Below are 12,068 nucleotides of genomic sequence, written 5' to 3'. Positions count from 1 at the left end.
CAGCTGTGTTGTGTAGCCTTCCTAGTTGAGATAGCCTTTACTAGTCAATATATTCTGTGCATATCTTTATTATAGCTTTTAGAGAAATAGTCATCTATAATGGAAGGGAAAAATGAAATACTGCACTCTGCTTCTAGAGGTAAGTTTCTTGAAGGCAGGGAGATAGATGGATGGATGGAAAGATAGATATAGGTAAAGATATATAATCAGTGCAAGCAAATGTAGTTTGACATTCTCTGGGAATTAAATTAAGTGGAATTTGAATATAGTAAACATATTAAAGAAATCCATAAATGTCCCCAAAATAGTAATGAAAAAACTTTGTCTCTTAAACATAATGGTGCTCAATAAATGTTTGATGATAATTTTTATGCCATCATTACAGTTTGGAAACATTTTGTTGCATATTAAACCCTAGAAATTATAACATATTCATTGTTCCAGAATAATGGTCAGGAGAGGGAAAATAGGCTTTATAAAATAAACATAATTATACAATGGAATATTACCCAGCCATAAAAAAAAAAATGGAATCTCACCATTTGAAATGACATCGTTGGAGCTAGAGAGTATTATGCTAAGTGAAATATGTCTGTCAGAGAAAGACAAATACCATATGATTTCACTCATAGGTGGAATTTAAGAAACAAAACAAATGAGCAAAGGGGAAAAAAAAGAAAGAGGGTGGGAAACCAAGAAACAGACTCTTAACTATAGAGAACACACTGTTGGTTACCATCAGGGAGGTGGGAGGAAGGGTTGAATAGGTGATGGGGATTAAAGCGTGCACTTGTCACGATGAGCACCGGCTGATGTTTGAAAGTGTTGAATCACTATATTGCACACCTGAAACTAATATAACACTGTATGTTAACTACCTGGAATTTAAATAAAAACTTAAAAATAAAGAGACTGGAGGGACGCCCGGGTGACTCAGTCAGTTAAGCGTCTGCCTTCGGCTCAGGTCATGATCCTGGAGTTCTGGGATTGAGTCCTGAATTGGGCTCCTTGCTCAGTGGGGAGCCTGCTTTTCCTCTGCTTGTGCTCTCTCTCTCTTTCTCTGACAAATAAATAAATAAATAAAATCTTTTAAAAAAAAAAGAGAGAGACTGGAGAAAGTAGGGGTGACTTTTTGAAGAGAAAATGGTGTGTGTAGTTTAATTGGGAAATATAGACTCTAGTTTGGAGTCTGACAAACACTTGCTGGTTATTTTCTCTTTCTGCACCTCAGTTTCCTCTACATTTATGCTTTTATGAGACTTATAATTGAAGTCCTAAAACAATATTTTCCACATCTTTGGAAAAAAAAACTTTATTAGTATTGTTCCTGTGCAACTGTAGTTGGGTAACGACAGATGCGAGTCAATGACTAAACCTCCTTTCCCAGGTATTCTGTCATTGGTGACTCAGAAAAAAGGCTGAGAGGACTATGCCTTGAAGTTTGTAACTGGTAGGAAAGTCACAGAGGAGGTAGGTGGGAAATGTCAATAACAATGCCCTCAAATAATTCCATTCACCCAGTCACTACCGTGAAGACTTCAGTATTCTGAAGATACAAAAATATTGCTAAGATTTAAAAGCGAAGAAATTGCAAAGGCATCAGGAATCTACATGTGTGGATCTCACCATTATTTTTATTTATTTGTTTTTTTTATTACGTTATGTTAGTCACCATACAATACATCATTAGTTTTTGACGTGGTGATCCACCATCCATTGTTTTCGTATAACACCCAGTGCTCCATGCAGTACGTGCCCTCCTTAATACCCATCACCGGGCTAACCAATCCCCCCTCCCCCCTCCCCTCTAAAACCCTGTTTGTTTCTCAGGTCCATAGTCTCTCATGGTTCATCTCTCCCTCTGATGTCCCCCGCACCCTTCATTTTTCCCTTCCTTCTCCTAATGTCCTCCATGCTATTCCTTATGTTCCACAAATAAGTGAAACCATATGATAATTGACTTTCTCTGCTTGGCTTATTTCACTTAGCATAATCTCCTCCAGTCCCATCCATGTTGATGTAAAAGTTGGGTATTTATCCTTTCTGATGGTTGAGTAATATTCCATTGTATATATGGACCACATCTTCTTTATCTATTAATCTGTTGAAGGGCATCATTATTATTTTTTAAATAAATAGTTTATATGCAGTGGTGCATGCCTACTGAGCACTTGGTATTTGGCTAGTTCAACTGAGGGACTAAATTTTTAATTTCATGTAATTTTAATTAAATTAAAATATCCACACATAGCTAGTGCGGCCGCATTGGGGAATGCAGGATTAGATTCTAGCCTCAACAGGAACTCCTTCGGGAATGGAGAGGTCACCACAGAGGAAACACTCCATTGCTGGACACCTGTAGTCATCTTCCTTGTTTTGAAAGCCAAAATATAAGTCTTCTCATAGTTACTTCAAATTACTTTTAGCACTATCCTCTGGAACCACATAAAGAAAGCCAAATCCTTCTTTGATGTTACAGCTCTCCAAATTAATTTCTTAATCTAGTATTTTATTCTACAGTCCAAGTAGTCTCTTTTTCATCGAACATTTCTCTAAATCTACGCTCAGCTCTAGCCTGGTAGACTCTAGCTTCTAATTAGGTGGGTATGGATTTGGAAACCCAGCTGCTCCATTTGCTTACAATATGTTCTTGGAAACTGAAACCCTTTTTGTACAACAGGTATAATCATAATAACTATCTCACATTTTGTAAATAAGGAATAATAAATATACCATCACACCGACTGGTATGTCATGAAATTTTAGCTCTGTCCTACTTATAGTAGTTTCCAGTTCTGTCTCATTGGTCTCTATCCCTCTTAAAGTCTGATATACAAGTTTGAATTCAGTGTTCCCTAAGTACTTTTATAAGAATTTGACCATAGGCACAAATCATAACTTTCTAAATATTTGACCTCATACATTGACATTATTTTAGAAAAAGTTGTTTAACTGTTCTTTCCCCCCCATGAAAGAGACAAAAGGAATTGCCTTGGTCACAAGTTTGTTTCTAAACTTTCACTGAGAAAAGGCATCGCAGGATTTATTGAAGTCATCTTATCTAACGCATTCTTGAGTTATTTGTTCCTGGCTGCAATAATTTGTTATCTACAGGATTCCCAATGTTACTGTGGGGGAAAAAAAGCAGTTTTATATCAATACACCACAGACAGCTTATTCACTTGCCCCCAAGAAATTGTTCATTACTTTTAAGAGGAGAGAACGGCGGACAAACGGATAGGTTTCCACAGATGGTCTTTTTTTTTTTTTTTAAGATTTTTTTTTTTTCATTTGACAGGGAGAGACACAGCGAGAGAGGGAACACAAGCAGGGGGAGTGGGAGAGGAGAAGCAGGCTTTCTGCTGAGCAGAGAGCCGGACGCGGGGCTCGATCCCAGGACTTTGGGATCATGACCTGAGCCGAAGGCAGACGCTTAACTGACTGAGCCACCCAGGCGCCCCCAGATGGTCTTTTTAAAACTACAAACTGCTCCACCTGGACACAAAAGTACACATCAAAAAAGGGAACAATGGAATTCTTTTGAAGTGAAGGACAAGCATATACTTTAAGCAACATTTGTGAAAACGCTGCTAAGTTTAAACATGTTAAGTAGGTAGAGATAGATAGATTCATCGACCGATCTATAGATAGGCAGACCAACATAATATTTATGTGAGGAGGTATGCTACACTCCCCAAAACAATGCTTGAGTTTTCTAATTTATACAAATAGAAATTGGGGGGGACATGTGTATGAATGGATACTGAGGGTGTGGGATAATAATGGAAAGAACATAAAGATGTTTTTCTCCACCAAATTACCTTTGCACTTTTGTGCAAAATTAATTGAACAAATATTTATGGCTCTGTATCTGGACCATAGTATGTGCCATTGATTTGTCTATCTTGACACTAATACCTCCTTTTGTTAACTTCTGTCACTTTATACTATGTCTCCAACTGAGGGACTATTAAGGCCCCCAAATTTGTTGTTCTTATGTGAAGTTGGATTCCATAGTCTATGTTATTTGCATTTCTGTATGAAATTTAGAAACAGCTTTTTATTTTCTTCAAAAACACTATTGGGTTTTTGACTGAAAGTGTGCTGACTCAGTAATTAGTTTAAGGACAATTGACATATTATCCATATTGAGTCTTCTGATCTGTGAATATGGTATCCTGTATTGAGTTGTTCTTTTCTCTCTCAAAAATGTTCTGTAGTGTTCAATGTACTAGAATTGCATGTGATTTGTCAGTTTTACTGCTGACTCTTTCATATATTTAATATGATTGCAAAGGCAATTGTTATTTTAAATGACTGATATTTCTTTACCAGTATAAGGAAATATGGTGGATTTTTGTATATTTACCTTACAGACTACAATGCTGCTAAATTCACTAATTAGTCCTAAAATTTGCTTTTTATAGATTCCTTGGAATTTTCTCCTTAGATGATTATGCTATCTGCTAATAAAAACAAGTATATTTCTTCCTTTCCAGTCTTTACAATTTTTATTTTTTTATCTTATTCTACTGACTAGAATCTGAGTACAATGTTGAACAGAAGTGGTGAAAGTTCAATCTTGCTTTGTTGCTGATCTTAAGACCAAAGTATTCAGTCCTTTACTATTTTTTTTTTTAAAGATTTTATTTATTTATTTGACAGAGAGAGACACAGTGAGAGAAGGAACACAAGCAGGGGGAGTGGGAGAGGGAGAAGCAGGCTTCCCGCTGAGCAGGGAGCCCGACGTGGGGCTCAATCCCAGGACCCTGGGATCATGAGCTGAGCCGAAGGCAGACGCTTAATGACTGAGCCACCCAGGCGCCCCTTCAGTCCTTCACTATTAAAGAACGAAGTTATCTGTAGGTAGTTTTCAGAATGTACTTTCTCTGGTTCAGGAGATTCTTTATTATTCCTAGGTTATTGAAATGTTGTCAGAAACAGATGTTAGATTTTATCAAATGTTTTTCTGCATCAATTGAGATGATTATATGATTTCATTTTTGTCTCCATTATTGACTTATTAGCTATATTTCTATTTTGTTTTATTTTACTGTTTGACTTGGGGCTTATAATATGTATATTTAAATGATCTGAATCTACTTTTTAGTACAAGTATACCACTTCATATCCAGTATAAGGACCTTATAAGAATATACCCATATCTCTACTGTCCCTCCTAAGTTTTATACCACTGTTGTCATACATGTTAGGACATAATATGTTATAAACATCATGCAATATTATCACTAGTTTTGCTTTCAAGAGTCAAATATCCTTTAAATAAACTTAAATAATAAAAAAAATTTTAAAACTTAAATAATAAAAGTCTCATCATTTACCCATGTAGTTCTCATCTCTTACGCTCTTCATTTATTTGTGTATATCCAGATTTCCATCTGATATCATATCTGTCTACCTGAAGGATATGGTATACTTTCTCTTTCTCTTGCAGTGCAGGGCTGCTTGTAATAATTTTTTTCTAGGTCTGAAATGTCTTTGTTTATCTTAATTTCTTAAATATATTTTCTCAGGCTATAGAATTTTAGGTTGGCAGGTGTGTGTGTGTGTGTGTGTGTGTGTGTGTTTTCCTTCAGTATTATAAAAATGTTGCTCCATTTTTTTTTTTTTTTTTTTTTGACCTGCGTTGTTTCTAGCAAGCAGTATGCTATTATTCTTCTCTTGGTTCCCTTCTGTGCATTGTGTCTCTTTTCTCTGGTTTTCCCTTTACACTGGTTTGAAGCAATGTGTTTACAATGTGCATTTGTGTGGTTTTCTTCATGTTTCTTATTTTATTGATTATCTTTAATCTATGGATTTATAGTTTTCATCAAATCTCAAATTTTTTCAGCTACTAGTTCTGCATTTTTAAAAATGTTTTCCTGCCCTTTCCTCTTCTCCAGGAATGCCAATTGCACATAGAGTAGAACATGTGAGGTTGTCCCACAGCTCACTGATGCTCTCAGCTCATTTAGATAATTTCTAGTCCTATGTCTTTAATTTCAGTAATTTTTTTCCTGCAATGTCTAATCTGCCCTTAAACCATTCCTTGTATTTTCATCTCAGATATTTTAATTTTCACCTTTAGAAGTTTTATTTGGGTCATTTTATATCTATCTATCTATCTATCTATTTATCATCTATCTATTTCCTCTATCTTCTTAAACATATGGAATATAGTTATGTTAATTGGTTCCATGTCTTTTTCTGTGAAATATATCATCTGTCATTTCTGGGTCAGTTTTAATTAAATTTTCTCCTCATCATGAGTTATAGTTTCTTGATGGTTTCTTGATAGCTTCTTGATATTTTTAATGCCTGGAAATTTTCATTGGATTCCAGACACTATACATTTTACTTTTGTGATATGGTGGATATTACTGTATTGCTTAAAAATAGTATTTTCTTTTTGTCTGGGATGCAGTTAAGATGTGGGGAAATTGTTTTATCCTATCAGGTATTGCTTTTAAACTTTGTTGGGAGGGCGCCTGGGTGGCTCAGTTGGTTGGGCAACTGCCTTCAGCTCAGGTCATGGTCCTGGAGTCCTGGGATCGAGTCCCGCATCGGGCTCCCTGCTCGGCGGGGAGTCTGCTTCTCCCTCTCCCGCTCCCCCCTCTTGTGCACTCTCTCTCTCAAATAAATAAATAGAATCTTTAAAAAAAAATAAAAATAAAAATAAAAAAATAAAAAAATAAACTTTGTTGGAATTACAACAGCATTTGTTCTAGAATTAATTTGCTTCATTAACTGAGTCAAAACCCTTCTGTGTATGTTTCCCAATGTACCACACTTATAAGGGATTCTACTCAGCCTTGTAGGAATATAAGATATTTCTAGCTTTCTGTGAGCTTCAAGGATCTTTTCCTCTAATACTTTCAGGTTATTCTTTCCATGGCCTTCTGCCATTTCTACACAGGCATTCATTGCTCGATATCCGGTAAGACTTGAGGGAGATATTAACTGCAAATATTTACCATTCTCTCTAAGTGTAGCTTTTTCTTCTCTGGTATTTTCTGTGCATTCTAGTCATCTTGGCCTCCCTGGCTTTTCTGTTTCATTTCTTTTTTTTTTTTTTTTCTCATGCTAATTGCATATTGATGTATTTATTTCATATATGTATACATGTGTATATAAATAAAAAATAGTGTTGTCTCATGGTATGAATAAATCCAGTCATTGAATAACATTTACACACAATGCAAAGTCTTACTTACTGAGACTGAACTGTTAAATATCCTAAAAAGAAAACATTTTTTTAAAAAAGAGGACACATAAGATAGCTGGTGAGGAATGTCTAAAATTACAATATATGTCCCTACATTTGCATCAGGAAACCTATACTGACAGAAAATGTAGCTGAGTATATTTTTACATAATCACATCATCTGTCAACCTAACAAATTTATAACAGTATTATTCTCATGCAGCTAAACTACTGCAACTTTGAGTATCAGCCAGTCTCTTGTGATCAGTACTAATATCTGTATTATGCTTTGAAATCCAGTTGTAATGGAATTTCAAACTGCCTCAGCATCAGAAATTGCTGCCCTTTCCACTACACAAACTATGCTGTGGGTTTGCTTAGAAACTCTTTGTTGAAGAATCGTCTTGCTTCAACATTACTAAGGGAAACAGAGCAGTGAGATGGATTCTGTCTTCTGTATTCAATACTTTCAACTATGGTATTCTTTATCACATCAATGTTGTTCAGGGTATTGAAGTGCATGAGATCATGCAGCCTTTTGAATGCTTGATTTGGATACTGAAAGTTAAAGGTTGAAAATGGTGATTCGGGGTCATCAAAAATATCAAAATCAGCTACCTCTTTCTCTTCTTTAGTTTATCTCGGAACACCTGGAGCCTTGTACTTTCTGAAGTTGATGTTGGCCAGAACAAAGTGGATGATACTTGGGCAGTCTTTCTCCATATCAGATTCTTGGGTTTAAAGACATAGCACTCTTTCAGTCCTTCAAATACTTGAGGATCAATCTTTGGAAAGGGGAGCTTGTTCATTTTGGCCCACTTTTCTGCAAGTAGAAGTTCCTTGAACGGAGGACTAGAGTCACTTGGTCTTGGAGAAAAGTCAAAGGAGATAATGAGATCAACTCCCTCTGAGGTCTCAGGATCAAGGGGTATGGCAAGTTAAATGTGAGGCCACTGTCCACGACGTGAATCTTTTTATTTTTGACATCCAGAGGCTCATATATTTGCTCAAACTCATCAGGATCTGCTACAGCTGTATCCAGTTCATCTTCATCCAACAATTCCTGTCATAAATTCTTTCAGAGGAGACATTGGATAGGATGTATTGAGATTCAAGCCCAGCATGAAGCTGTGCACCTTCCCAGCATGTCCTTCTCTGGTACTGAATAAAGTTGAATCACTCACCAAAGCCATTATCATACGATGGACCCAACTTGCTTGATTATCATTGTGATATTCCCTTTTAGCATCTTCATTTTCAGTGCCTTTGGGTTCTTGTGATTCATCATTGCTATCTGAGCTGTCATTACTCACAATATGCTCTGCTGTAATATTCTCTAATTCTTCCTCCATTGTGGAACCTTCATCTTGTGAGCCAGAAACTCCCAAGACTCTGTTGAACAGTATAGAAAAGGCACTGCCCCAGACACCCATTAAGAAATGCAAGGGATTTTCTTCATATTTCTTCACAACTGTTCCCATAAAAAATTTGCTTCCAAATAAGTCAGGAGCCATAAAATACCATATTTAGCCATGCCATCTCATACGGGCTAAATTCAACCCAATCTGCAAACATTAGCTCTGAAACATCGAGTTTGACATGGAGACAGGTGAAGAGAGGTAAAGGGCATTGAGCAGAATTGACTTTTTCCTTCAAAACTACTCAAGGTAGTGTTCATTCTATTGTGAATTACTGTTTCTCCTATTAACATCCCAAAGATACCGGTAAAGGTGACAGGTTGTCCAGAGCTTTTCTTCTTCCATAGAGACCTGACATATCTTTTAACTTTCTGTGAGAAGTAAAAGGGGGTTGTCGCTAACATTTTTCATTAGCTCTTCATTAATCTCCTCTGGCCCTTTCTCTGGAAAATCAGGGTGAGACTATAGGGTTGACATGTACCATGTGGAGCCAGAAAGACCAGCAATGTAGGTAGCACAATCTAAAATTCCCGCTTCATACAGTGCCTTGATCATACGCTTCATTTCTTCATATTAGGAATTTCTCTGGGTTCTCCCTGGGTTCTCCTTCTCTGAGACATGGCGTGGATACTCACCTCAGTCAGTAAACTGACTATTTCAAGACTCAGTTTGCTTGTATCCCGATACTCAAAGAACACGACACTGTCCTTCACTGCCCTTTTTTTTTTTTTTGAGGAATATGTTTTAACTTATGTTTAATATTAAGCCAAAGTCCAGCCCCCAGATAATTTCAGCAATATCTGGGGATCCCTCTCTTTCAAGTATTAAAAGATGATATTAAATTAGTTTCAAAAGGGAATATTTAATTAAAAAATATTATATATTTCCAAATAGTTTATTGATTTCCAAGCCCATGTGCTATTCCTACATTTTCATGTGACATTTAACATTATTATTACTGTTACATTATAAATTATTTTTCAGCTCCACTGAGGCATAATTGACAAATAAAAAATACATATATATATTTAAGATATACAACATGATGTTTTGATATAGTTACACATTGTGAAGTGATCACCATAATCAATCTAATTAGTATAACCATCATCTCTAATCTTATGTAATTGTTTTATATGATTTAGTTTTATCTAAATATATATAATCTGGTTGCTTTTTAATCGGGGTATAGTAAATTGGATTCCTATTACTCCAATTTGTTCAGAAGAGAAGTACTTATAGTTTTTATAGAAGAACAATGAAAGGACTGTGGTTCAAACCAACACTAAGGTATTACCTGAAAAAAAAAATCTATTCAATCTCAATAAAACAATCTAAATAAAGACTTGTAGAAATTGAAGAAATACCAGAAAAAAAAAATGGCTGCACACAATGCCTTATATTTCATGATGAAGTAAATAGAAATAAATAAAAATTAGAAAGATTATTAAATAAGATAATAGACAATAGTAGGCCATGACAAGAGAGCTGGCAAATCTCAGGAAAGATTAGAAACAAAAGGGGGAAAAAAAAGGCACTGGAAATAGAGCTAACTTAGAAAGATCATGAATGCATAGATAGCACAGACAATCTCATAAAGAAAATTGAAAATGGAAATAAGAAAAATGAAAATTACTGATGGAAGTGGAGAAAATGATAAAAAGAATCTGCAAACAGGAATATAGAAGAAAAGCAAAAACAACCAGGCACGAGAAAAAGAAAACAAACAATGGAACACAGAGACACACAGACACAATGACATTACATGCAGTTCAAGAAAACTTTCCCAAATGAAGATGTGAACTTTCAAATTGAAAGGGCAAACTGGGGCAAATAGACACATTATGGTTGATTGTAAGACATACTGTAGTAGGATTATTAAACTTTGAAGAAAGGGAATTCTTCTGTTCATCCAAGCTAAAAGTTCAAATCACTTCAAGAAGAAAGTAACACTGATATCAGATTATTTTTTAAATATCATTTTATTTCAGGAGAAATCAGTATAATATATTTAAGGTACTGAAGGAATGGAAGCATAAAGCAAGGATTTTATATCCAGCCAAACTGATCTCCAAGAATAAAGATTATAGGAAAAATGTCATAAACATCGAAACATTCAAAGAGTATTGTTTCTGTGGACCCTTCTCAATCAAGTAGTTGGACAAACTTCAGCCAATAGGTAATATGAGAAGTTTCAACATACAGACAGGTGGCTGGAGTATTTTACCATGTAAAAATGCACAAGACCATGGGGTGTCTGGGTGGCACAGTTGGTTAAGTGTCCAACTCTTGGTTTCAGCTCAGTTTGTGATCTCATGGTTGTGGGATGGAGCCCCACCTTGGGCCCCATGCTCAGTGTGAGATTCTCTCTTCCTCTCCCTCTGCCCCTCCAGCTCATGTACTCTCCCTTTCTTTTCTCTCTCATAAAAAAATAAATCTCTAAAAAAAATGCACAAGACCAAACAATGGTCAAACAATAAGAAGGGAAGTTCTGTGGATAAGCCCATATTTGTAGAACAGAGCTGTTTTAGATCACCCTGCAACTGAACTGTCATTTAAAAGAGAATCTTCTATCAATTTGGAAAATTAAGTACAACGTAGTGTAAAGATTGACATAAGAGGGGAAGTTATTGAAACACATAGTAAAGGAGATTCAACTCGGTCTATTTGATGAGAAATGGCTACCAAGGAAAATGTCTTTACCCTGACTGTCAAAGGAAGAGTAAGAAAAACGCAGACAAAATAGGTGAGGGAAAGCATTCCCAGCAGAAGAAACAATGAGTGCAAAGACTTGAAAGATAGTATGTGGTATCTTCAAAGGAATGAAAGCATGTATAGAGTGTAAAGGGGAGAGTGACATGGGATTTTAGTGAAGAAACAGACGGAAGCCAAGTCTATGGGAGTCTTGAGGGCAATATTTGGGAATGTGTGGTTTCTCTTTAGAAAAATGTAACAAATATACAAAGGCTTTAAGCAGGAGAGTGACAAAATTAGTTCTATTTTAATAATTATAGACAATAAACAAATAAATAAATAAATAAATATAGACAATATACTGAAGTGTGCAAGTTGGAAGGGACAACATTTTGGATAGGAAGCCCAATTGTAAGGATGCTGCAGTAATGCATGCAAGAGATCATGGAAACTTGGATCAGGTCAATTTAGCAAAAAACTTAGGTTTGAATCGTAAATGAGTATGAGCACTTTAAAGCACTGAGGTTTTCCCTGAGGTTCAGCATGGCTGAAAAACAAAGGCAGCTGACCATTCATTTAGCCCCCATGATTTTTATCATGACTAAATATACAAAGGCCCTAAGATATCTGAAGAAACCAAGTTAAGATTCAATCTGTGGTATTACCTAATGTACTCCTCCAAACCTGATATACTCAAGCATGTCATTGGTTAGATTAAATCTTCATTTTCTGAACTATAAGAATTTCTTCTT

At 35.8% G+C, this 12,068-nt stretch overlaps 1 pseudogene; it reads right to left on the bottom strand.

Annotated features, from left to right (window-relative positions):
• Nucleotides 1-7,528: 7,528 nt before the first annotated feature.
• Nucleotides 7,529-9,186, bottom strand: LOC116644458 (annotated as a pseudogene).
• Between the last annotated feature and the right edge of the window lie 2,882 nt (nt 9,187-12,068).

This window comes from Phoca vitulina, unplaced genomic scaffold (assembly GCF_004348235.1).
Source record: "Phoca vitulina isolate PV1807 unplaced genomic scaffold, GSC_HSeal_1.0 scaffold30, whole genome shotgun sequence".
NCBI classification, from domain to species: domain Eukaryota; kingdom Metazoa; phylum Chordata; class Mammalia; order Carnivora; family Phocidae; genus Phoca; species Phoca vitulina.
This window is presented reverse-complemented; position numbering and strand designations above follow the sequence as displayed.